We start from the raw sequence: 27612 nt of genomic DNA on the forward strand, positions 1-27612 counted from the left end.
CAGGAATGGGGACCACACATGATTGTCCTTTTGGGGGAGGATGTCAGTGAGAGAGGGTCCTAAGGTGAAGAAGAACATTTGTCCACGGGGATGAAGAGGGCACGCGGGCTTGCGCCAGCCACAGACTGCAGTGGGGAGGCCTCCAATCACTGGCAAGGGCCTAGGTCCCGGGACACAGCATTTTCTCTCCTGCCCCATCCATGAAGTAGCCAGATCCAGAAGGCAGGGTGGGGTGGGAGGTACCCTATGTCTCAGAAGAGACCACACCCTCCCATCTTACTTCAGGTCCTCCCCGCTATGGGATCAAATCTGAGTAGAGGAGTGAAGGAAGGGATGATGCATCTGGGATGGAAGGTTTCAATCAGCCAGGTGTCTTTTAATAACCAAAAGCTATTTGATCCACTCGCCATGTTGTTAAGGATTTCACATTCAAAAATGTGCTGTCATCGAGCTATGAGTCGATGATCCCAAGGGCTTCACAACTCCACCTGCAGGGTGTATCCACTAGTATCCCACTAGCCAGAACTCAACCACACGGCCTCACCTATGTCCCTCTGGAAAGGCTGCTGGGAAATAGCCTATTTTATAGGCAACATATGCCCAGCTCAAAACTGAGAGTCCTATTACTGAAGAATTAGGTAAGGAATGTTACCTAACTAGGGAGGCAATTGGTAATCCCAGGCACAGAGCAAGCTGGGCTAAGGGATGAGACCATACACATTCATGGACTGACTTGTCAGCAGGGTCAGTTGTTTCAGTTTTCCAGGGACAAATGTGAAAATGAACCACATTTCTGGCCCTGACAGTTTTTGCTCACAATCCATCGGTACACCTTAAGGCAAGTCTTGTAAAACGACAGCATCACATGCTCAGTCTCAGAGGTAGTGTATGGTGTGGTCTGGCTTCAGGCACTGGAGGCAGATTGCCTGGGTTCAAATCTTGGCTATACTCCCTACTGGCTATGTAATCTTGAGCAAGTTACTAGCCTCGCTCTGTGCCTCAGTTTCCCCCATTTTACATTTATATGTAAAATGGGGACCTAGTGTCTCTCTCAAAGTGTTGGTATGGAGATGAAATGAGACAAACTTGCACACCAGCCCTGATGAATAAATGAGGCCACTTTAACACACTTTATCAGCCCTCCTTTCACCAGAGCCTGTCCAGCCTGTGTGTATGAAGGTTCCAGGAGAAGGAGACACAGGCCCATCCTGAGGGAGTGGAAAATCCATGGCTGTATCTAATTCTGAATTAATAACCTGGGAGCTGCACGTTAGAAAATCAGTCATTTATTTGGTGATAATCTCCATTTGCTAAGGAAATTTCGGAATGATAGTTTTTTCCCCCAAACTTTCTTTTAATGACTTTTTTACACAAGAAATAAATCATAACCACACTGTGATAGCTTTGTGAACTCTGACCCCCAGAATTCCTTTTTTTTTTTTTTTTTTTTTTTTTTTTTTGCATGTTTCTGATTAGGGTGGGCTAAAAGGGACGTTCTCATGAGAGATAATTGGAGGGAGGGAGGAAGGTAGGCAGCCCTGTGTAGCACACAGAGTGTTGATCTGCTGACTTGCCTCACTGATGTGAAGCAGCAGCTGGATCACATAAGCATGTGTTAGATGAAGGGCCCCAGCTTCTGCCAGTTTGCCTTGTCACCAAGGTCAGAGGCAACAAGAATGGACACAGGTTTCAGTCCATCCTATGGGGTTCTAGTCCATCATGCTTTCGGGGTTCCAGCCTGCTTGTGGTCTTCCCTTCCTGACTGCTGCCCTGAGGACGTCAAGATCTAGCAAGTGACATGGAGATACTTAACCAGCCCCCACAATGGGTGTGAGCCAATTCCCTATAATAAATCTGTCTGTGTATCCTCTATTTATGTACCTGTTATCAATCAATCTATCATCTATTTATATACCTGTTTATCTATTATCTATTTATCTCTATTTATATACCTGTTATCTATCTATCTATCATCTACTATCATCTATCTACCTTTCGTCTATTTGTCTATCATCTGTCATCTACTGTCTATCATCTGTCATTTATCATCTATCATCTACTATCATCTATCTATCTATCTATCTATCTATCTATCTATCTATCTATCCATCCTCCCATCCACCTACCTATCTAATCTATCTAAAATCTCCACCATATTATAGTGATTTGCTCCAGTGATTTTGTGTTTGAACTCCTGACTGATACACATACTCTCAGAAACGTAGAAAAACTTCCCTGTCATCTGATCCCCTCTGTCACAGCTGGGCAAACTGAAGCACAGAAAGGTGGAATGCTTTACTTGAGGTCACACTGTGAGCTAGTGACAAAGGAGGAAGCAGAACCCAGCTCTCCTGATGCCTGATCAGGTGCTGGCTCCATGGACACGTCTCCATCATCAGCAGTCACCCACTCCACAACAGAAGCATCCTGGGACCCTCCTACCTAGCAGGTGCTGGGCTTATGAGACCCCCTACCTACCAGACGCCAGGCATGAGATGGAGACGTAGGGCCACGTCACATGTGGATCCTGCCCTCCAGCTGCCCAGGGCTGGTGGGGAGACAGGTAAGTCTGCAGACAATTAGGACAGTGGGTAGCAGGTGCCCCAGGTGGGGGCCAGCCAACACAGTAGCCTGTGAGGCCCAGAAGCTAGCCCTTCATGCAAATCAGAGGGATCAGGGGGACAGGCAAGGTGGCTGCGAGATCTGCTCTGAGGCGTCTCCAGAAGAGCCCTTCTCCAACATGGTGGAGAAATGAATCTATTGACCAAGAGCTCCTGGCAGTGCCAATCCTGGACTGTCCTGGGGGTGGGTGATGCTCCTCCTGTGCCCATTGCTGTCCTGGGTCCTGCTCTGTCTCCTGATGTAGGACCTGGTCTCCTCACGCCCTCCCCCTCCCATCCATACAGCCTCCAGGAGGAGCTCCTGGCTGTTGAGAGCTCCCCAGTCTGCTCTCAGGGCCCAGACAGCAGCATCTGAGCCTCCCCTCTGGTGATGAAGGCTTTGTCTCTTAGTAAGAAAGCATGGGAAGCGAGGGGACTGGGGTGGGCTTCTGAAGCGGCCTCTCCCTCTCCACTGCCGGCCTGAGATCTCCGCAGAGCGGGGGTTTCTGGGCCCTAGGCAGTGCTCTGTGTGAGACAGTTTCAACAGTGCTTTGCTCAACTAACTCTTCTCCAGTGCTGACCCTGTGTCCATCATCGCACTGGACATTGGGGGTCCAGAAAACGCTGAGGCCCCAGGCCTTGCCTGCCCCCTAAGGCTGGCCCTGAAGCATTCCAAATGCTCGGACTGACACCCTAAATCCTGAAGTCCTGACCTGGGGTATCCCGGAAACACAAAGCCCCCAGGGAACAGGCTGCTGTCACCAACCTAGGCTCAGGCCAAGCACTCTCCATTGTGCTTTGGAGAACAAATGACACACTGATTTGGTGACTGATGAGCTAAGGAGCCAGGTAAGGGGGTGGTAGGGTGGGGAGGGACAGGGCTCAAGCTACTTGTCCCTATTTACTCTCTGAACTTTCTGGAAAGCTCCTGGGACTTTGTTTTCCTGAAACGATGTAAAAACAGGTCGGACTTCTCCAGTGTTTACTCGAAGACTTAATTACCTAAGTATGAGCTGGGCTGCCCGACACGCTGGCAGAGGTAAGGTACGGTAAATACCTCAGCCTCTTGTCTGGCCCAAAGAAGTCCCAGGAGGTGGGCCCCCAACCCAGGATACAAGTGTCTCTGGGGAGGAGGCTTAGCTGGGGCTGGAAAGAGGCCCGGCTGTCTAGTTACAATGCTGTGTGGTTTTGAGCAGCTTACTTGACCTCTCTGTACCTGTTTTTGTTTGCTAAGTGGAAATAGCACTACTTCCCTTGCCAGGTTGTTGAAGGATTAGCACCCAGCCCTCAAAGTCCTCATTCGGTCAAGCTGTTGTGGGAGAGTGGCGGGGGTGCTCATCTATTCCGGAGACCCAGGTACCACCCTTAATTTCCTTCACAGATGAGTGCTGTCCACACGTGTCGCCTCACTGCCCACCCGGTGCTTCCTCCCAGCCTCACTGCTGCCAGACAAGAACAGCCCCCCTTCGAGGTGTCTGCAGAGGAGGCTGGTGGGCATGAAATTGCCACAATGACGTGGAAATACTCCTCGCTGCTGGGAGAAAGTTCTTCCGGTTCAGCTCTGCGAGCCAGGGCTAGCTTCCCCCTGCTCTGCTCTTCTGTGGTTCTCAAGGAGCCAAGCTCACTTCCTGCGTCCTGGTGGCATCCGGCTGCCTCTTTCTTCAGTTTCCCAAGACCACGAAAATGTTGCTGCTTGGCCCTGGCACCACGGATTGGAAAGAAATGCAGACCCAAGTACACTGAAATTCCTCATGGGGCTCAAGGCTCTGCAGATGGCCTAGAACATGTTTAAATGTGTTTTTAGACTAACATGAAAATGAAAACACAGCTTTTTTAAATTCTCAGAGAGAAGCTGCTGACCCAGTCAGAGAAATCCTGAGTTGGAGTCAGCAGGCCCTGGTGCAATGCCACTCAAGCCTCTTCCTCACACGTGGCACCTCGCGCTTCTGCCCTTCGGGGCTTGCGGGTGGAACAGTGGGTGTCAGCTGGAGCCTGCTGGGGTGACCAGAGGGAGACTGTAGACGGTGGCCACATCCCTTACTTCTCCCTGACTCTAGTCAATGATGTTGCAGCACCTTCCTCAAGGGGGTCTGTTCCCAGCTTGGAGTCCAGGCTGGCTTGAGGCTTGCTTTGACAGGGGGACACAACAGAAATGAGGTGCTGGGTTTGTTGGAGCCAGGGTGGTGGGGTGGGGGTGCCCCTCTCTCGTTCATTTCCTCCCTTTAATCCCAGTTTCCTTGACATTGGTAAAGTGACTCAGAAACCAGAGCTCTGAGCCCAGACATGCTATGTCCCTTTCCAGAGCAAGTGACAGGCGGGCTGGGACCATCTCTTGCTCAGTCACTTCTCAGCCTCTCCCTAGGAAACAAATAAGGGCCCTGCTGCCGGTGCTGCCTCCTGCACCTCCCCGTAAAACCCACAACAGCGTCAGTCTGAGGCACTCTCTTTGAGAGCCGAGGTCGTGTCTGCTTCACTTCTCTGTCTTCCTGGTATCCAGCACCACATCTGGCTGGGGATGTGAGGGGCCCAGGACAGGGTTGCTAAAACAGCAAAGCTTTTCTGACTTCTTATTACTAGGTGCAAGTTCAAAATCCCATGGCGTGGTACATACACCTCTCCTGGGCAGTACTTTAAACTGCCTATAAGTAATTATTTCTGTATGTATGTCTGTGAATATATGCATGCATGTATATGAGGTAGACACGTGTCTGTCTTTATCTGCTTGATTGTGAATTCCCTGATTGCACTGACATGGACCATGAGGTAGATAGATAGACAGATGGGTAGATGGGTAGGTGGATGGGTGAATGGGAGATGATGGATGGATTGATGGATGGAGGGAGGGATGGGGGATGGATGGGAGAATTGACAGATAGAGAAAGATGATGGATGGGTGGGTGAGTGGATGGATGGGTAGATGCACGGACAGATAGACGGACAGATCCATCCCTCTGATGCTAAGACAGTAATTTGTTCATAATGGGCTTAGTTAACACGGAAGGAAGGAAGGCAGGATCCAGGGCAGTTCTTATCCCTAGGGGAGCACAGAGGAGCTGGGGAAGGGAGAAGGCACTGAAGAGCAAAGGTCCAGGCCTGGAAACCGGAGGGCCGAGTGTGGCCTTAGTCACCCCATTTGTTTGATTTTCAGTTTTCCTCTCGGTAAGAAGAGAATGGTGATAATAGGGCCTGCCTCACAGGAGTAAGCAGGAGATGAGGGTAAGAGAGCACCCTGTAGAAATTTGCAGCGTGGGTAAACCAAGGGCCTTGAATTCAGGCAGTGATGAGGTCTGAGGTCCTGGCTCCACCACGTGTGGGCAGGTGAACCTTGAGGACATTTCTTGAACCCCCCTGAACCTAAACTACAAAATCAGGAGAGGAAGTTGCTCCTTGGCAGGGCACTGTGAATATGAAGAGATTCCGTGTGCCGAAGCCCACGCTGTGGTTACTGGTGCTTGATGGTAGCAGCCACTGTCACTGTGGAGCTCACCACGTGTCACAGAGCTGCAGGTGGAGAGACGGCTCCGGCCGGTAACAGCGCTGCAGAGAAGGCCTGCTGGGGAAAGGCTCTCTGGACAGCGCAGGGGTAGGGAGAAGGCGGGTGGTGGGGGCAGACTGGGGAGGTCAAGGAGCGCTCCTTGGAGGAAGCGGGAGGGTTCATAAGGAAAACCCACCCCTGCCCAGCTGACGTCCAGAAAAAGGAGGGGAGACGTTGGCAAGGTGAGAAAAAGAGAAATATTTTTAAAACACAAAAAATGACAGTTCTTGGGGAGACGCCAATATGTGCCACCAGTGGATGTGCTCCCCCAGGAAGGGGGTGGGACTTGGCCCCTGGAAACAGCTGCCAACACAAACAGGGAGGGGCAGGCTTCGCTCTGAACACAGGCCTGGAGCGAGGCCAGGTTTCAGGGGACCCTGGGGGGCTCTACACCCAGGCAACTCGGAGCAGGCAGGGAGAGCCCGGGCAGCCGGGGGGTCCTACATTCTTCTGAGCCTCGTGGGCCTCTTGCTCCTGCTCGGACCTGAAATGATTCTCTGCCCTTGGCCACCATGTGCCCAGCTCCACACTGTGCTGCGCTTGTGCTGTGTGGGGAGGGGCTCAGCTCTTTCAGAGACACAGCCACCTCAGCTCTCTCCCAAAGCTGCAGGGTTTGGCCAGAGCCTGCTCCCCTTCCCCTTCCCTGCCCGTGGCAGGGGCCTGACAGAGGGTGGCCAACTCAGGCGTGGCTGCTGCCCCTGGGTGCTCTTTTCTGTGGATGTGAACTTGGAAAGCTTTTGCCAGCTCTCAGAGGAGATGAAAGGCTGAGTGTGAGGGCTGTGGTGCTAAGCAAAATGGTGAGGAGGGGAGGGGACGCAGGGGCTTTTTGTGGTGGATGCAGGAGAGTGGAAGAGGAAGGGTGCGAAAGAAGGAGGGAAAGAGGAAGGAGGGAAAGAGGAAGGAGGGAAAGAGGAAGAGGACAAGGTTGCGGATTGGGGAGATCCATCCATACCCAAAACAACCTCCACAGGGCCCCAGTGTCGGTCCCCACAAACCTTACATTAAATCCCATTCTTTTTTAAAATGTATGAACTTTTTTTTAGCCTTTTGTATTTTGAAATATAATGCATAGAGAGAAACGTGCATAAAAATAAACATACAGCTTAACCAACGACTTAGTGAGCCAATTTCCAGGCCAGCTCAAGAGCTGGGAGACGGCACTCCCAAAGGCCCCTCAGCAGCTCCCCTTCCCCAGGCTGACCAGGAGTCCTGGCTCTTCTTTATAGTCCTATGCAGCCAACAAGGCACACAACTGGAAACAGCACAGTTCAGCCCTGCCACCTCCTTCAGCTTTACATAAATGGAATCATACCTACGTGTGCTTTTGAGTTTACCTGCTTTCACTTAATGTCAGTTTCGAGGTTAAATCCTGTTTGGCATGTAGCTAAGATGGTTCCTTCCGGTGCTGTACATGACTCCACTGTGTGACCACACTACAATGGGCATGTCCTTTCCGTGGGTCCATTACATCTATTCCATGGTTGATGTGCCTTTGGGTTGTTCCCACGTGGGGACGATTGTGAATAACCCTTCTTGTGCTACCACAGTTTCCAAGAAGATGTCTGGTTTTTACCATCCAATAAGCAATTTGAACATGGGGACACCAGAGAAGTTGGAGTCCTACTGAGGGGCTCATTCCTGGGCCTCTCAGAGAATGGAGGTTCAGGGTCATTTAACCTTCTGGGCCAAGAGGTCAACAAAGACTTTTTGAGCATCTGGAAAGTCTGAAGGAAGGGCATGCCCAGTACATAGTGGCCACAGGAGCATAGTGCCTCAGGCTCTGGGTCACGGAGGGCTTCCAGTCTTTGGGATGGGTGGGCTAAGGAGGAGGATTCGTTCAGAGTTAGTTGGAAATTATTTAATTCAGTCCTTTTTGTGAAAGTGCCTCCAAACACTCGAGTCTCCTGGTTTCCTTGTCTCCGCCGGCCAGGCAGGCACCAGGGCTTCTTCTGTCTCTGTCTAAAGAAGCACCCGGCCCACACCTGTCTGGACATTGAAACCCAGTGTCCACACCTGGAGAGCAACGGGGGCCAGTACACTTAACCGCACTTAACCTGATGCAGCCATTTCTAGTTTCTTTCTTCCATTGTTGACTTGTGGTCTGCCTCTCACATGAGACCGTAAGCTCTGTATGAGCAGGGCCTTCTCTGATCTGTCCATGGCCACACCTTCAGTGCCTCATGCAACAACACTTTTTGAGTGTCTGGTTAAGTATACCATACACTTAACCGCACAACTTATTTTTGACTTTGTATGTCAAGAACATCTTACTGGGTAAATACCTAGAGCTCAGACTTATAATCTGTAGAATGGATAGAACATAGATTTCCAAGCTATTAATGCACATACAGGTTGTTTTAGTTTTTTGCAAACAGTGATGTAATTAATAAACACCCACGGACATATGTTCTCATACTCAGCAGTTTTTAACACAGGTCAGCTCATGTCACTGACTCCTTTAAGACAAAACACAAACTCCTTGCCCTTGGTATTCAAGCCTGTGTGACCTGAGCCTGCCACGCGCTGTGAGCTCACAGTGTAACACCCTTTCTATGCTCATTTGGCACCAGCCATGCTGGCTGTATTGCAAGTCCTCAAAACTCACCAAGTTCAATCTTGCCTTCAGGCTGCTGCATGGCTGTTCCTCTCAGAATGCTCTTCCTTGATTTTTAGAGACTACTTTCTCCTTAGTTGGAGCTCGGGTTTTAAATGTCACCTCTTGGAAGAGGCCTTCCTGCCCATCCAAGTTTAAGTGACCATCCTCGCTCTCTTCTGTTCTCTAAGTTCTCTGCACAGCCTGGTGTGGGTTGAGTTGTGTCCTCTAAAAAGACATTAAAGTCCCTAATACTTGTGAATGTGACGTTATTTGGAGACAGGGTCTTTACAGATGTAGTCAGGTTAAGATGAGGTCATACTGAAATTGAATGAATCCTAGTCAAATTACTTATGTCCTTATAAGAAGAGGTAAATTTGGACAAAGAGACACACAGAGAGAAGAATGTAGTGTGACGACAGAGATTGGAGTGACATGTCTACAAGCCAAAGGACGCAAAGGATTGCCAGCAACTTGCAGAAGCCAGGAGAGGCATGGAACAAACTCTGGCCCAGAGCTCCCCATAGGAACCACCCTGCCAACACCTTGGTCCCAGACTGCCGGCCTCCAGAGCTGTAAGGAACACGTTTCGGTTCTTTTAAGTCACCCAGTTTGTGATCATTCGTTACAGCAGCCCTAGGAGCCGAATTCACAGCCCTAATCCTGATGCAGCCATTTCTAGTTTCTTTCTTCCATTGTTGACTTGTGGTCTGCCTCTCACATGAGACCGTAAGCTCTGTGTGAGTAGGGCCTTCTCTGATCTGTCCATGGCCACACCATCGGTGCCTGATGCAACAACACTTTTTGAATGAAGTGACAATGTGTTATTTCTGAAGAAAACAGATTCCTGTAAGTGGGGTTGCTAAGTCAGAATGTCAGTTCCTCTTACTTTGGATAAACTATCAGATTCCTTTCCCCATCTCACTTTGGATAAACTGTCAGATTCCTTTCCCCAAAATGTTGCTGTTGCACTCTGACCAGGGGTGAGAATGCCCATTCCCACATCCCTATCAACCCTAGACAGCGTTAATTAACCTTTTAAATTCTAGCCACCAGGAGGTGGAGCATGAGATCCCACTGTTATTCCCAACTTCTGTTTTCCTGACTATTGGGAAAGGTAATCATCTTTTCACAGATTTATGTGCTATTTGTACTTTCGTTGTGAATTCCTTTTCCATAATCTTTGTTCGCTTTTCCTGTTGGGATAGTGTGGCAGACAGAACAATGGCCCGTCTAAATCATCCACATCCTAATCCCTGGAAGCAGTGACTATGTCATCTTGCATGGCAAAGGGGAAGTAAGGGAGCAGGTGGAAGAGAGGTTGCTAATCAGGTGACCTTGAGATGGAGATTTTTATCCTGGATGCTTGGGGTGGACCCAATGTGATTGCAAGCATCCTTATAAATGGAAAAAGGGAACTACAAAGAACTAGAGAGAAGGCTGCATGGGCCTCACCTGACTTTGCTGGCTTTGAAGATGGAGGGAGACGCCAAGAGCCAGGGAGTACAGGTGGTCTCTAGAAGCTGGAGAGCTTCCAGGAAAAACACAGCCCTGTAGAAATCTTGATTTTCTAGCCCCTGGGACCCTTTTGGACTTCTGACCTTCAGAACTACAGACAAATTTGTGTTGTGTTAAGCCCCTAGATTGTAATAAGTTGTTAGAGTAGCAGCAGGAAATTGGCACAATAAGTCTAGATTTTCTTATCAATTTTCAGAAGTCCGTTCCATATTAGGGATGCTAACTGTTCATTTTCTTACATCCAGGCTATCCTCATTTTCTGGTACTGGAATTATTGGCTTGTAATCTCCTCCCTTCTTGAGCCCTCAAGCATAGGGTCCATGTTTTATCTTTGTATTTCTACTGCACCAACGTGGAGGCGTCCCATGAAAGAGGGAACACGTGAACTATGGGAATATCCCTGTGGTCTATCATCTCGCCAACTGCATCCTCCCCATCTCAGCTCTCCACGAACGCTGAGCCTTCAGATAATTGGAAAACATGGGTCATCCCATCGCTCAGCCCTGTTCCCAGCTTTAGCTTAGAGGAGAGTCTGATCATAGATGCAGCTGTGAGGGTAGACACAGAGTGAGATGGTTCCTGAGTCCCTGAGTACACTGCATGCCACAGGCCACAGCAGGACATTTGCCCATGAGGATGAGATTGGAGTTGCTGTGACTTGACTCTATAATTTAGCAAAATTGGAGTGGCCCGAAGACAGGGACCAGGACAAAGATGAAGACAACACAAGGCGGAAGCCAGACCGGAGAGATGACTCCACGCGGGGCCAGATATCCCACTCCAGGGCAGTTTTGGAGAGAAGAAAAGCCCAGGCTGGCTGAGATTGGAGGTCTACCACTTAGAGCACTTGGGGCTTAAACATAAATGGAGTTGACTTATTTTTAAAAAGTCACATCTCTTGCATGCCTGAGATTTGCTTCCACTTCAGAGAATTGGAAGGAGATTGGACTAATGAAAGAGCCCAATCGTATCAATTCTGTCCTGGAAATGGTCAGGAAGGCCAGCTTCCCTGCAGAGGCAGCCCTGGGGAAGAGCAGCACCCCAGTGGGGTCAAAGCAGGCAGGGCAGGGCCCAAACATCCACAGTGGAAATTTCTGCTTTCCAGGTACTGGCTCTAGGGTCAGACCCAGGCAACGGAGTGGTGTGTGTGCGGGCAGCTGCAGCCCCACGTCTCCTGCACACACCTGCTTCACAGGTGATGGTGAGGATCGAGTAAGACTGGGGCTGAGAAGGGGCTTTGAGGACCATGAGCGCCCCACACTCACACTCACAACAGGGGTCTGCATCTTCCCAGCATCCTGGCAGCTTCAGCCAAACCAAGTACACTCGGAGCCCAAATGTGGATAGAGAAGTGGATCATAGCTCAGTCCATGACCTAGACTCGGTCAGGTCTACTCCAGCAGATATTTGGGCCTCCTCAGAATCTAGCGACTTGGTTTACAGACAGTCATAACTTGCTGCATGTCTTGTTTTCTGATCTTTCACTTACTGAAAGTTCTAGATTAGAAGTGAGGGGCCAGGCACTGCATGACCACTAGCTGCCTGATGCTTAAGAAAGAGAAGGAATTCCACCAGAAAGCACTTGAGCTCAGTTTAGAAACCACGGACAGTGCACCTACTATGAGCCAGGTGTGCTCCAGGTGGCAAGGCTCTGGCAATGAGAAAGCCAAGGAGGGGCACAGGGCCCAGTGGGAGTCGGAAGAAGTGGGAGGACACTTGGTCTGATGATGAGTAAGCTTTCTTGGAGGAGATGACCCCTGAGCTCAGCCAGGAAGTGTGCATGAGACTGGCCAGACTCTGGAGTGCAAGCAGGTCAGGGAGGGGAGTGGCAGGGGCGAAAGCAGGGAGGTGTGACTTAGCACACTTGGGCACGTGATGTACAAGGACAAGGATCTTCACACGCTTCCACAGGCCCCAGGAGCCTCACCATCCAGGCTGATGACCCCAAGCCAAAAGAGGTGGCCATGTCCAATATGCTCTTTGTGTAAGAAAAACATTTGTTTGTTCAGACCAACATGCAGGCTTTGATTTATGGAACCCAGAGCACACTGCGTGGGCTGTCTCTTCCCCTCTTGGCATTGGCTGGTAAGGAGCATAGGAATAAATTTAGCCCTTGATATGAAAGACTGTTTAAGCTTCCTGAAAAATGATCTGTTTTACTCCTTTTCTTTTTCCTTCTTTATACACCTTTTTAAGATTTGGTGTGTGTATGTTTTTGATAAAAATAAAATCTTAAAAAGCTGTAGAAAGTGTCAGCTAGTTTTACTGAGTGTGTTCAGAAATATTAGTCACTTCCTGAGGAGGCTCATGAACTAAGCCATTACTTTAAAAGCTAGTAAAATAAAATGACAGAATCAAACATTTACCCTGTTTTTCCTAGAAGACCTCTATCACAATGTAGCCAAATAGATGAGAAGTGTCATTTTAGAGAAGTATTCTGAATAGGAAATGAAAGCCGGATGATAAAATTAGAGCATAATTAGAGTGAATTAATGAATCTAAGCTCTGATCAATAACTGCTAATATGACTAAATGAAAAACATTCCTGTCCAATATGTCTCTTGATGGAAGAATATAAGATCCCCTATGATAAAGATCTGCCAAAAGGAGACACTAACGCTGAAACTGATCAAGACTGCACTACAAGACTGCAAGCAAGTGCAGAGGACAGCGGAAGATGTTAGCCAAGTTCATGAAGATACAATTAGAAATATCCAGCAAAAGGCCAGGCGCTGTGGCTCACGCCCGTAATCCCAGCACTTTGGGAGGCCGAGACGGGTGGATCATGAGGTCAGGAGATCAAGACCATCCTGGCTAACATGGTGAAACCCCATCTCTACGTCTCTACTAAAAATACAAAAAATTGCCTGGTGTGGTGGCAGGCGCCTGTAGTCCCAGCTACTCAGGAGGCTGAGGCAGGAGAATGGCGTGAACCCAGGAGGCGGAGTTTGCAGTGAGCCGAGATCGCACCACTGTACTCCAGCCTGGGCAACAGAGCGAGACTCCGTCTGAAAAAAAAAAAGAGAGAAAAAGAAATATCTAGCAAAAGCTGTAGGTAGGATGGCCTGTTTCAACAAACAAATAGCTGGCATGGAAGTGGAGAGGGATACACAAAAGTGAGAATGAGAACTAGAAAGAGAGAGAAGGATCCTTATTTGGATCCTGATTTAATTTCTTTTTTTCTTTTTTTTTTTTCTGAGACGGAGTCTTGCCTTGTCTCCCAGGCTGGAGTGCAGTGGCGTGATCTTGGCTCACTGCGACCTCTGCCTCCCAGGTTCAACCAATTCTCCTGCCTCAGCTTCCTGCATAGCTGGGATTACAAGCATGCACCACCAGGCCCAACTAATTTTTGTATTTTTAGTAGAGATGGGATTGTACCACGTTGGCCAAGCTGGTCTTGAACTCCTGACCTTAGGTGATCCGCCTGCTCAGCTTCCCAAAGTGCTGGGATTACAGGCATGAGCCACTGCACCTGGCCCCTGATTTAAGTTCTAACAAACTTTTTAAAAAAGAACATGCATTCAAAAATTGAAATTTTGAACTGACTGGATATTTGATATGAGATAAGTAATATATAAAAATGTATGCATGATATAAAAAGAACATATAGACATGACTTAAAGGGTTGACTAGATTTACTGGATTTGCTAAGAAGCTTTCTGCAGACCTCTTCCACTACCCTCTCCCATTCCCTTTTCACTACATGCTATCATGCCAACCCTTTTAGCTATTTCTCTCTCCATCTCTACAAAGAACATGTGAGTATTGCTATTTCCTGATGCTTTCATTCTAGGCATTATCCATTGACCCCAACTCTGGGAGACAAGAAGACGTGAGTTTAGCTCTCCTCATCCATACATCGCCACCCTTTGTTCCCACCACACACACTTGCCTCTCCCTGAAACTCCCAGCAGAGATCTGTGGGATATTGGTTGGATAAAGATTCAGTGTCTTTGGTGTTATGACAATTTGTTCAGAACTGACCTATGTAATAAGCTACATTTGTTTTTCCTTCCTGCACATCCCCCCTGCCACCACCCCAAGTGTTAATAATTATCTTGTTTTGTTTGTTTTCTATGTACTGATCACTAATTCAATGCCAAACTCTCCACTGTCTAACTATCTTTGCATTTGTTCTTCCCCATCAGGTATTCTGTTAATTTTGTTAGCCTGGAGAAGGCCCTCCCCGAGTCTTCTGACCTGCTGGGTACAAAGCTTCATCCTGCTATCTTTCTTCTCCGTAATCTTGGGAAAATCCCTCAGTCTCTCTTCTGGGGAAATGCCTCAATCTCTCTCTTGGGCTGGCTCTTCTGTCTCTTGGTTTACTCCCTTGTTTTGGTGGAGCCGGTCCTCAAGTAGCTTTCTTAAGAAGGGTGTTACAGAGGTGACATTTTTGAGACCTTGCATGTCTTAAAATACCCTTATTATATCTTCACACTGGCTTGATACTTTAGGCTGGCTATAGAATTCTCAGTTGGTATAGAATAGGCAGCCTTTAAAATGGCCCCAGTGATTCCTACCTTCTGGTACTCACTCCTTGTGTATTAGTCCCCTGCACTATTGGTCTGTGACTAAGAGGACATGGCAGAAGTGGTGGAATGTCACTCCTGAGATTAGATTGTAAAAGACTGTCTTGGGCTCCCTTGATCTGCTGGATCCGTCTCTCTGGGGGAGGCCACATCTGGAACAGCCCATGGAGAGGCCAATGTGCAAGGACCTGAAGCCTCCTCAAGCACATGGGTGAGCTTGGAAGCAAAATGCTCAGCCCCTACTGAGCCTTGAAATGACTACAATTCTGTCACACAGCTTGACTGCCACCGCATGGGAGACCCTGTGCCAGAACAGCCTAGCTAAGCTGCTCCTGAATTCCTGACCCTCAGAAATTGTGAGATAACAAATGTGTGTTGTTTTAAGCTATTAAATGTCAGAGCAATTTGTTATGCAGCAATAGACAATGAGTCTAGTTGGAAATCCTTCCCCTTCATAGTTTTGAAAGCTTTATTCTAAGGCCCTCTAGCTTTCTGGGGCTGCTACTGAGAAAGTCAAACAATTCTGATTTCTGAGTTTTTGCACATGACCTTCTCCGTCCCGGGTGTTCTAGAAGTGCCCATTGGTTTGCCTTGTTGGGTCTGCATTTTCCATTTCCATTGTTCTGGGGCCCTGGTGGGCCATTTCAGTCTGGCAAGTCCTGTCTTTCAGTCTGGGGGGATTTTCTTGAATTGGTTTGCTGACAATTCCTTCCCCCTCTATTTTCTCTATTGTCTCTTTCTAAAATTCCTTACTCTTCACATTTTGGATTCCCTGGATGAGTTCTTACTTTCTTACTCACCATTTGATTTGTCTCTCCTTTCCATTTATGTGGGGTTTTTTTTACCTGCTTTCTGGGTAATTTCTTTATCTTCCCATCTTGTAATAAGATTTGTATTTCATTTGTTGTTCTGTATTTTCTGTATTCCCCCTTTTTATTCTTGCTTTTGCAGTGTTTCCTTTTGGTAGTATTTTGTGCTTATGTTATGGATGTAGTGTCTTCCCTTAGGAATCTAAAGATGTGAATACTATTGGTTTTGGTGTTTTTTTTTTTTTTTTTTTTTGGTTTATTTCTTTAAAAGTTTTCTTCTTTCTGCATTGGCTGTTCTTTCAGGTTGTTTTGTTTATTTTCTTTGATCTATTTCTTTTATGTCAGAATTTTCCTCATGTGTCTGGTAATCTTAGTGCATGTGTTTCTGTTTAAGAATGGAACAGTGGAAAAATGACAGGAAGCTCTTACCCTCCATTTGGGTTGGATTTGTTCCCTGAGTTTCACCTGGGGTGGTTTGGGTGAGCCTTTGACATTTGTTCCAGCCACCTACCACTGTGGAAGAAACCACTCGAAAACTCAGTGGCTTAAAACAACATTTGTGTTGCTCACAAATCTGCAAACCGGACAGGGCTTTGTGGGGGCAGCTCATCTCTGCTCCATTCAGCAGCAGCTGGGCACCCTGAAGACAGGTGGATGAAGGCGGGCTCACTTGCCTGGTGTCTGGGCTTTGCATGGCTGGAGCCCCTTGGGCTTCTCTCTGTCCCTGTGAACTCTCTCCACATGGTGTCTCCAGCATGGGGGCTTCGGGGCAGGTGGATCTCTAACATGGTGACTCAGGGTTCCCAAAGTGCATGTCCCAGAGAAAAAAAAAACCTGAGCAGAGGCTATATCAACGTTTATGATTGAGCATTGAAAGTCCCACTATTTCTTTCCTCAGAGCAGTTACAGAGGCCCACACAGTTTCCCAGGAAGGAGAACAGACCCCACCCCTGATGGAGGAGTGTCAAAACTCTGGAAAAGCTAGTGGGACTGGAGATACTGTTACAGTCATTTTTGATACAAACTATCACAATACTTGAGTATACCACATTCTGGAACATTCATAGTATTCATTTCCTATTGCTGCCATAACAAATAATCACAAGTTTAATGCTTATAAAAGCACACACTTACTCCCTCACAGCTCTGAAGGTCAGAAGGCCAAAATCCAGAGGTGAGCAGGGCCAGGCTACTTCTGGGGGTGTCGGGGAGCATCTGTCTCCTTGCCTTTTCCTACTTCTAGGAGTCTCCTGGACTCCTTGGCCTTCCTCTGTCTCCAAAGCATGTCACTCCAACCTCTGCCTCTGTTGTCACACCTCCTTCCTCTGATGCTGACCCTCTCACCTCTCTCTAAAAAGGATCCACCTGATGACATAGGGGCCAGTGGGTCACCTGGGATAACCTCTTACTCTGCGAAGTCCCTTTGCCATGTAAGGTGACACATCCACAGGTTCTGCGGAGTAGGACGTGCGCATCGTTGATGGGGCCATTGTTCCATTTACCATATTCACGGACGTGGAGCAGCTCATTCCTTAGTGACTCTGCAGCTCCTAAATGTGTGATTTGGGTGAGTCCTGAGGGGCTACTCCAGTGGCCATAAAGACCCTTCACCCTTATCCCTGGGGTGCCCACCTGCTCCTTACCCTCAGCCCTGAAGCTTCTTGCACAGTGTCCAGCCTGCCCTGGGGTCTGCAGAAGCTCCTGACCGGCGTCAGCGCTAAGGGCCCTTCTTCTCTCACATCGGCCCACCCTCTGCCCCGGAATTCTGAGCAAGTACATCTCCGTGTTTCCTTGGCAGCCTTGACTAATCCAGAGATGCTGTCGGGGGCACCGTGGAAAGATTCCATTCACACATCTGGTGGGGACCTGGGCCCCATGCTGCCCATCTTTGGGCTTCAGTTGCCATGCCTTTAACCTGGGAAGCTGGACAGAAGTTGAGAGGGGTGACCAAGGAAGGGTCATGAGTCCTTACACAAGAGATAAGCTTAGTCCTAGCCATGGCCATTTCTCACCCACTCAGTGGTGACAATTATAGCAGTGTTTGCTTCCAATTTTTTAGACACAAAAAATTACAGGTACATTTGAAGTCTCCTGTGAATCTCTTCTCAGTTCCTTTCCCCTCCCTACACTTAACCCCGCTGCCCCGGAGGAACCACCATCTCAACTCAAAACAACTGTCCAGGGTTTTATTCTTTCTACAGATGTTTGTGACCATAAATAATAGATATGATTGTTCTGTTTTAAAAGATTACATACATAAGGCAAAGCCATGTACACACACATTCAGTGCAATCCCTATTAAAATTTCAATAGCTTCTTTACAGAAAAAGAAAAGCGGGTCCTCACATTCCTATACAACTGCAAGGAGCCTCAGTCAAAACAACCTTTAAAAAATGGTTGAGAGACTCACACTTCCTGACTTCTAAACTCACTGCAAAGCTGCGGTAATTAAAATGCTATAGTGGGCTGGGCATGGTGGCTCACACCTGCAATCCCAGCACTTTGGGAGGCCGAGGTGGGCGGATCACAAGGTCAGGAGTTTGAGACCAGCCTGACCAACATGGTGAAACCCTGTCTCTACTAAAAATACAAAAATTAACTGGGCGTGGTGGCAGGTGCCTGTAATCCCAGCTACTCAGGAAGTTGAGGCAGGAGAATCGCTTGAACCCGGGAGGCGGAGGTTCCAATGAGCTGAGATCACGCCGTTGCACTCCAGCCTGGTGACAGAGTGAGATTCTGTCTCAAAAAAATTTTTTTTAATAAAAAGCAAATAAAATGCTATAGTGTTGGCACAAGGACAATTGTATATGCAAAAACACTGTTAAAAATGAAAGAATAGAGAGCTCAGAAATAAACCCTTCCTTACATGGTCGGTCAATTGGTTTTGCTCTGTTACCCAGGATGGAGTGCAGTGGTGTGATCATGGGTTACTGCAGCCTCTACCTCCTGTGCTCAAGCAATCCTCTTGTCTCAGCCTCCTGAGTAACTCAGACTGCAGTTTTGCACCACCATGCCCAGCTAATTATTTTTTGGAGAGATAGGGTATCATTGTGTTGCTCAAACTGATCTCAAATTTTTGAACTCATGCAATCCTCCTGCCTTGGACTCCCAAAGTGCTGGGATTACAAGCATGAGCCACTGCACCCAGCCCGGTCTTAGTTCTTTAACTTGCAGAATTATAGGTTTTTTTTTTTTTGGTAGTAATCACTTCTTTTTATCTCTTAATATCTACATGATCTTCTTCATTGCTGATATTGGTAATGTGTTGTCTCTTTTCTCGTTTTTGGGTTTATCAAGCTTATTATCTTTTCAATAATCCACTCTTTGCTTTGCGAAACTTTTCTGTTCTATATCTGCTTTATATTTCATTAATTTTTGATCTTATTTTTATTTCCTTCTGTCTTCTTTCCTTGGGTTTACATTGTTATTTTTCTAGCTTCTTGAGCTAGAAATTTAGATACTGGTTTTAAACTGTTTTCTCCTATTATGTATGCATTTAAAACTGCAAATTTCTAATCTCTGCTTTTGCTGTTTATCTCAGGCATTTGTATATAGTATTTTTATTTGCATTCAGTTCAAAATATTTTCTAATTTTCTGTTCGATTTATTTCTTGACTGCAAGTTATTTAAAAGTGTTCTGCTTAACACACAAACATTTGGGGTTTCTAATAATCTTTCCTTTGTTCATTTCTTGTTTATTTCCACTTCGGTCAGAGATCATCCCTGCATGATTTCATCTTTTGAAGTTTGTTAAGACTTGCTTTACAGTCCAACACATGTTCTCTTTTGGTAAATATGCACTTGAAAAGAATGTGTTTTCAGTTCTCCAGTTGCTAGGTGTAGTGTTCCATATAAATGTCTGTAAAGCCAAGTTGATTCTGTTCTTCATATTGTTATATTACTTATTGACCTTTTATCTGATTTTCCTATCAGTTGCTCAAAGAGATTTGTTAAAATCTCCAACTATGATTACAGATTCGCTTGTTTCGCTTTCTTCTATTTTCTGCTTCATTCGTTTTGAAGCTCTCTTACTAGGTACACACAAGTTTCTGATTGTTATGTCTTCTTGTTGAATTAACCCTTTTTTCGTTAGGAAAGGTCATGTTTCAACTCCATTACTACTTCTGGCACAAAGTCCACTTTGTCTGCTATTAATTTAGCCACACCTTTCATCTGGTTAGTGTTTGCACGATACAACTTTTGCCATCTTTTGACTGTTTACCTTTCTATGTTTTTGTATTTAAAGTGTGTCTCAGCCCGGGCTTGGTGGCACGTGCCTGTAGTCCCAGCTACTTAGGAGGCTGAGATGGGAGGATGGCTTGACCCCAGCCAGGATTTCAAGACCAGCCTGGGCAACACAGTAAGACCCCAACTCTACTAAAATAAATAAATAATAAAATTTAGCTGGGCATGGTGGCATGTGTCTGTAGTTCCAGCTACTCAGGAGGCTGAGGTGGGAGAATCACTTGAGCCCAGGAGTTTGAGGCAGCAGTGAGCTATGATTGTACCACTGCACTGCAGCCTGGGTGACAGAGCAAGACCCTGTATCAAAAAATTAGATTAAATTAAAAAGTGAATCTCAGAGACAACATACAATTTTTTTTTTCAGTCTAGCCTGTCAATATTGTCTTTTAATAGGAGTGTCGAGGACAGGTTAAATGTACCATCTTACTTTTAAAAAAATGTATCCCATCTCTTCTTTAAACTTTTATTCCTCCTTTTCTGCCTCTGGTTGCGTATGTTCCATTTTACCTCTTCTGTTAAGTTTTTAATTTTTTTAAATTAATTTTTAGTGGTTTACTCAGAGACACATCATTGACTTTTGGAGTCTACTTTAAATTGGTACTTTTACCGTTGCACGAATAACAGAGGAAACAGAACAGTTGACAGCCATGTGTCCCCATCCTGCCTTTGGTAATTCTGTTGTTGTATATTCTACTTCTACATATGTTATAAATCCTACAAGACGCAGTTATTGCTGCTTCAAATGATCACTCGTCTTATATCTGTGCACATACCTACCTTCCTGGTGCTCTCTGCTCCATTCTGTGGCTCTGTGTTTGCATTTGGGGTCAGTTTCCTTTTGTTTCTTGTAGTGTAGGTCTGCCAGTGATAAGTTCTCTCAGCTTTTGTTAGTATGAAAATGTCTTCACTTTGCCTCTGTTTTTTAAATTTTAGCCTTTTTAAATTTTTGAGACAATCATAAAGTTATAGAAAAGTACAAATTCCAATACGAAGAATTTTTTTAGCCTGAACCATTTGAGAGTATTTTGCCAGCTTGATGCCTCATCACCCTGAAGGCTATAGCATATATTTTCTTTAAATATTCTCTGGCAAACCAAGGTACAACCTTAAACATCAGGAAATTAACAATGATGCATTATCATCTCAGCTGACACCCTGTTTAAGGTGTGCCAATTGTTCCAATGATGTCTTTAGAAAAGGAATCATGCTTTGCAATCATTCGGCAAGAGTCACCCTGTCTTTCTAGTTTCCTTCAGTTTGGAACAACTTTTCGATCTTTCCTGGGCTTTCCTGACCTTGATAGTTTTGAAGTTACAGGCTAGATACTTCACCGAATGGTCCTCAACTTGCAGTTCTCTCGTAATCTGATCTGCAGCATTATATTCAGGGGACGTGTCTTCAGCAGGAAGGGGGGTTGCATTCTTCTCATTGCATCCTAGCAGGTGTTGCACAGCAATTTGTCCCATCCCTGGTGATGTTTACTTTGATCAGTTGATTAAGATGTGGTCGGCCAGTCTTCTCTAATATAATGTTATTCTTTTCCCCTTTAGAGATGCTTTTTTTTTTTCTTTTTTGAGACGGAGTCTTGTTCTGTTTCCCAGGCTGGGTGGAGTGGCACGATCTGGACTCACTGTAACCTCTGCCTCCCAGGTTCAAGCAATTCTCCTGCCTCAGCCTCCTAAGCAGCTGGGATTACAGGCATGTGCCACCACACCCGGCTGATTTTTGTTAGTAGAGATGGGGTTTCACCATGTTGGTCAGGCTAGTCTCAAACTCCTGACCTCGTGATGTGCCTGCCTCAGACTCCTAAAGTGCTGGGATTACAGGCGTGAGCCACCATGCCTGACCTATTTTCTTTATAGTTGTATGAGCTCATGTTTTCCTGTTTCTTTGAAAAAATTATGATCCATTGTTACTATTTATTTTGATGTTCTGATTGTGCCTGGTTTGACCAGTAAAGGACACTTTAAAGTGGCTTCTGTGTCCTTTTGATGTGTCCCCATCCTTCTTGGGGCGCTTCCTTGCATTTTGGCACCAGGTATGGTGGACTCATCTCATACTTTCCCTGCCCCAGTCCTGAAATCAACCATTTATCCAAGGATTTCTGGTTCCCTTTTAGTGAAAAATGTTATTTAGAAGCCAAAATCTGGGTAATAAGTATGTATGTGTAGGTGTGTCTATTATATATGTGTGTGCGTATATATTCATAAATCCACACAGATATCCTGTTCCAAACCAGTATCACAGAGTTCTTTCTATTTTCTCCTGTATAACTCTCTCTCTGACTCCCCAAGCTGAACCTACTTCCCCCGACGTGAGGATTCCCGACCAGACACGGTGGCTCACACCTGTAATCTCAACACTTTAGGAGGCAGAGGCGAGTGGATCACCTGAGTTCAGGAGTTTGAAAGCAGCCTGGCCAACATGGTGAAACCTTGTCTCTACTAAAAGTACAAAAATTAGCCAGGTGTAGTGCTGCATGCCTGGAATCCCAGCTACTTGGGAGGCTGAGACAGGAGAATCGCTTGAACTCAGGAGGCAGGGGGTGCAGCGAGTTGAGATCATGCCATTGCACTCCAGCCTGGGCGACAGAGCAAGACTCTGTTTAAAAAAAAAAAAAGGATTCCCTCCTCACCCTGCTTGGGCCTTGACTCTCCACACCACACCAAGCCAGCCTCTCTGAGTGGATGCCCTCTTCATCCTGATGAGTCACTTGCATCCCACATTGGGCTGCCCCTATCTGTTTGACCCTGCCTCAATCTGTTTGACCCTGACAGCCTGCTCTGAGCTGTGGTGACTTCCTCCACTCTCCCTACCCCAAAACCACAGATACTTACCTTGCTCTGCCCCATCTAATGACTTTAGAACTAGATTGATCAGGAAAGGAAGAAAAGGGAAGGCAGTAGAAAGAGAAACATGGATTACCCTATTTTTTCAGATAATTTTCACTGGGTATAGAATTTTACTGCATCTAAAGATGCCATTCCATTGTCTCCTGGTTTTCATAGATGCTATTAACAAGTCAGCCATAACTCATTGTCACTTCTTCAAATGTAATGTGTTTTATTTTTCCTGGCCGCTTCTAACATTTTCTTCTTGTCTTGGTTTTCACAGTTTGATTATGATGTTTCTATGTGTCATTTTCTTTGTATTTATTCTCCTTTGTATTTATTTACTAAGCTTTCTAAATCTGTAGGTTGATTTCTTTATCTGAATTTGAAAATTCTTGCCTATTATCTCTTCAAATATGACTTGCCTTATTATTTCTTCTTCCTTTCTTTCTAAGAACCCAGTTATATGTGTGTTATATCTTTTGATTGTGTCCCAATAGGTGTCTTTTACTCAGATATTTTATTTTCATTATTTTCTCTCTCTGTACTTCAGCTTAAGTATTTTCTGTATACTTGTTTTTGAGCTCATTAATCGTATCATCTTCTGTGTTCAAGTTGCTATTAAAACCATTGAATTAATTCTTAATTTCAGATTGTTGTCTAACAACCCATCATTGAACTATTTGAATTTTGTAGATTTCAATTCTCTCTAGAAATTCTCTTTGTATTTATCTTGTCTATCTTTCTATATTCTATTTATTTATAATAACTTTGTTCAGATTCTTTCCTAATAATTCCAATAGCTGAATCATCTGTGTTGTGGTGGTGAGATAAACATCTTCACCCTAAATTTGGCTTAAATGTCAAGACTGATGACATCACACACACACACACACACACACACACACACCCCAAGAGGATATGATATGAAAATGTTATTCATATTTGAGGATTTCTGTGAAGAGCCTGGAAACTTCTCAAGAAAGACCGAAAATGGCTTCAGATAGCTGAAAAGGAAGACTGGCCTTGGGGTTATCACACGGTGGAGCTGAGGGTAAGGGTTTCCATGCATGGGCCAAATCTTGCATGGTTTAAACTTCCTACTGAGGCTAAAGGAGGGAGCACCTGGGCTTTCTTACTAGTTGGCCCAGATGTAAGACCTGATGTAAAAGAAAGAGAAGGTGGTGGAGCTTTAAAACTGTCAGCACTCAAATATCAAAAATGGAGTCAGAGTAGTTCGAGTTCAGTGGTATGTACAACTAATTGATCATAATCCGTAACAGATTTACTTGTTCCTTCTCCACTGCCACAGCTTCATTGGGCTAGCCATGAAAGAAATAAAGAGAGAGAGAGTGAGGGGCAGAGAGAGGGAGGGAGGGAAGGCAGGAAGGAAGGCAGGAAGGCAGGAAGGCCTGAAGGCAAGAAGGCAGGAAAGCAGGAAGGCAGGAAGGCAGGAAGGAGGAAGGCAGGAAGGAGGAAGGCAGGAAGGAAGGAAGAGAGGAAGGGAGGAGGAAAGAAATAAAGAATAGAAAAGAAATTTTAAAAATGTTTAATGGTGTCAGACTCTTTATGACAATCTGTGTTATAGATTGAGTGTTTATGTCTTCCTCAAATTCATATGTTGAAGCCTTAACCCTCCATGTGATGGTGTGTGGAGGTGGGACCTTTGAGAGGTAATTAGGTTTAGATGGAGTCATAAGGGTGGTGCCCTTGTGATGGGATTAGTGCCCTTATAAGGTGAGAAATAGACATCAGACTTCTCTCTATCCACCTTGTGAGCACACAGAGAGAAGCTAGGAGGCTACAAGCCAAAATTCAGTCCCGCATCAGGAACTGAATCTGCTGGCACCCTGCTCCTTGCGTTTCCCAGCCTCTAGAACTGTGAGAAACAAATGTCTGTAGTTTAAGCCACCCAACTCATAGGATTTCATTACAGCAGCCTGAGTGAACTCAGACAAACTTGTAATCTGTAAGTTTACTTCTATTGTACTTTTCCCCTATGCGTTATGCTTTTTGGTCATGTTTTTTCACTTATTTCCATCTTATAATTTTTAAAATGAATTTCTGACATTATGTATAAAAGAATCCTAGAACTTAAAGTCATTATTATTCTTCCACAGAGAGCGGTCACTCATCTCCTATTAAGCAGATCAGGTGAAGGTTGATCACTCCAATCCTATCAGGCGCTGAGCCCGGCTGGAGGTGGATTCTGGTGTCAGAGTCAGTCCAGCTCTGGTTTCTGATGTCTCAGGAAGGAGGTATGTCATGGACTCCTCGCAGTCTCCTCCTTCTAGTAGGACTTTACCTCCCAAGCACGAGTCTATGAGGTTCAACTTCCTTCTCAAGCATGACCCTCCTGAGTTTTTGACTGTGAGACCAGACTTTGTCTCTTTGGCCTTGAAAGTTCTGTTCTTCAACGGTTCTGAGCTTAGCTCTTTTGCCTCCTTGCACATGCAAGGAAAATAGCTGGCAAATGTTTTAACGAGGATATTTATGACATGTTCCTTCAAGGCCTTTTACTCTAGTTGAATTTTTCCTTCCAAGGACTGAAAACTGTGCCTTGGTAGCCCAGCCCCCCAGCATCATTTTACCCCCATCCCCAGCACTCCGTGTTCCATGGGGACAGCTGGCAGTGAACTTGAGGCTCCACTACTCTCTGGCCAGCCAGGCCAGTCCACATGACTGTCAAAATCTCTGCTGTTATCTCCTTCCCCCAGGAGCCCTCCTTGCTTACAGCAAGCCCAATACTCAGTCAGCAGATAGCCTCATGAAAGAAAAAGGACCAGTAATGTCAACTCAGCTAGCAATGCTCTTCCCATCTCTGGAACTTTAGTTTTATCTTGCCCACTTAACTTCCACTAATCTCCAATGTCTTCAAAATACATTTTATGTAATCTATTCAAGTTTTTCTAGGTGTCAGGGCATGAGAAGGGGTTTGCTACTACCTACTGCACTCTATCCTAAAGTAGAACCTGTCTAGATGCTTTATCTTCACTGTGATCTATCACAGGACTATCCTTATTTATGTAGGAGGTGGTGAAATGGTGATGGTTGTCCAAACAATAACATAATTCAGCAGATGCTTTAGCTAGGTGAATAACTCTAGTGGAACTTCCAAACATTTTTTCTATTCTCAATCATGCTATGGAATTATTGCTTTCCTCCCATACAGGGAAGTTTGCATTTTAAGATTCTCACGGCTGAATGTTTAGCCCAACAAAACAATTGTCACTGGTAGTGTTTCACCCATCTACAATGAGTTGAAGCGGGAAAATGTATTTGGGGGCATAGGGCCTTATTGTCATTCCCGAAGTCTTTCTCATTAAGTAACTACTGACTTCCTCTATTCCTCAGACTGGCTCAGGATCTGAAGGAACAGTAGAATAACTGATTGAAAGAGAGTGTATTTGGAGTCAGGTAGAACCTTGCTCTTAAACCCCCATGCTACCTAAGGAAGTTCTTCAACCTCCTTGAGTTTGGTTTGCTCCTCTGTAAGATAAGGCAAACAATGCCTACCTCCTTGGGTTGTGGTGAGACTTACCTGAGATGTAAAGTTCCCCAAATACAGGAAACAGTGCGTTGTCCTCATCAGTCTTCTTTAGCCCTTCGTTTAGTCCTCTGCAAAATTAGGATGATGCCAACTTTACAGAATTGTTTTGATACTGTAGTTAAAGGAGACCGTGGAGGTGAAGGGATTTTCAGATGTAAAGGGCTGTGCAAAAAGAATATTCAGTGCCCATGTCAGTGGTGACTCTGGCACTGACTGAGTTGCCACGTGACTGATCTCATGTGAAAGCCTATTCTGGCCAATTTTGTTCCGATGGCATCTCGGCTGTCAGTGTCACCCTAAATTCCACTATGTCTCCAAAGAGCGGGTGAGTGCCATCTCCCTGGGACGTCATTTCCCTGGGATGCCTCCTCTGAGCAGACCAAGCCGGTACCTAGTGTGGCGGTACCTCCGAGCACCCTCCGGTTGTTGTCATCCCTCCAGTCCCTGGGATAGGCCCACCACCCAGCTAGGTGCCACGGGGGTGCAGTGCTTGAAATCACACACAAGAGGCCAGGCGCAGTGGCTCACGCCTGTAATCCCAGCACTTTGGGAGGCCGGCCGAGACGGGCGGATCACAAGGTCAGGAGATCGAGACCATCCTGGCTAACACGGTGAAACCCCGTCTCTACTAAAAAATACAAAAAACTAGCCGGGCGAGATGGCGGGCGCCTCTGGTCCCATCTGCTCGGGAGGCTGAGGCAGGAGAATGGCGGAAACCCGGGAGGCGGAGCTTGCAGTGAGCTGAGATCCGGCCACTGCACTCCAGCCTGGGCGACAGAGCGAGACTCCGTCTCAAAAAAAAAAAAAAAGAAAAGAAAAGAAAAGAAATCACACACAAGAACGATCAAATCAGACCTCTGAATCGTGCTAGTTGTGTGACCGTGGGCAAGCGCATGAACTCTCAGCCACTACGTTGTAAACCGAGGGGATAATAATATCCGTTTTGCAGGGTTGTTGTAAGGGCTGAATGAAGGAACGGGAAATCTGGGGTGCGTGGGAGATAGTAAATGGCAGCTGTCCCTGTGCGCCCCCTGACAGTCCTAACCTTGTGCTGGGTCAGTGTCAGCATCCTTCCACGCGTGCTCTCTGCCACCGCACATCCAAAGACGGCGCTTCTCGGGGCTCTCACCTACGGAGCAGGGGAGGGCGCAGAGCTCAGGCAGCTGCGGGGAGGACTCATGAGAGCCAATGAGAGCGCGGAAAGCAGCGCGCGAGCCAATGGACGCGGCGGTGGGGCCGGGGGCGAGGCCTGGGGCGGAACGCGCTGAGTGCCCTCTCTGAACGCGGGAAGCGTCTGGGCCTCCCCGCCTAGCCGGCTCTTTTACGGCGGCGCAGGTCGCGCTCCAGGCCAGCCACCGGCCCCTCCACACCCTGCTTCGCAGCCCGAGCGAGAGGGAATAAA

General features: G+C 46.4%; 1 long non-coding RNA gene across 1 annotated transcript in view; it reads right to left on the reverse strand.

Annotated features, from left to right (window-relative positions):
* Window positions 1-27330, reverse strand: part of LOC111521671 — a 41043-nt gene extending 13713 nt beyond the window's left edge. Inside the window, exons 1-2 of the long non-coding RNA XR_002725027.1 lie at window positions 27256-27330; window positions 26202-26278 (exon numbers count right to left, since the gene is read on the reverse strand). This is a non-coding gene — a long non-coding RNA (uncharacterized LOC111521671). The remainder of the gene's footprint in view (window positions 1-26201; window positions 26279-27255) is intronic.
* Between the last annotated feature and the right edge of the window lie 282 nt (window positions 27331-27612).

The sequence above is a fragment of the Piliocolobus tephrosceles genome, chromosome 11 (assembly GCF_002776525.5).
Source record: "Piliocolobus tephrosceles isolate RC106 chromosome 11, ASM277652v3, whole genome shotgun sequence".
In the NCBI taxonomy this organism is placed as follows: domain Eukaryota; kingdom Metazoa; phylum Chordata; class Mammalia; order Primates; family Cercopithecidae; genus Piliocolobus; species Piliocolobus tephrosceles.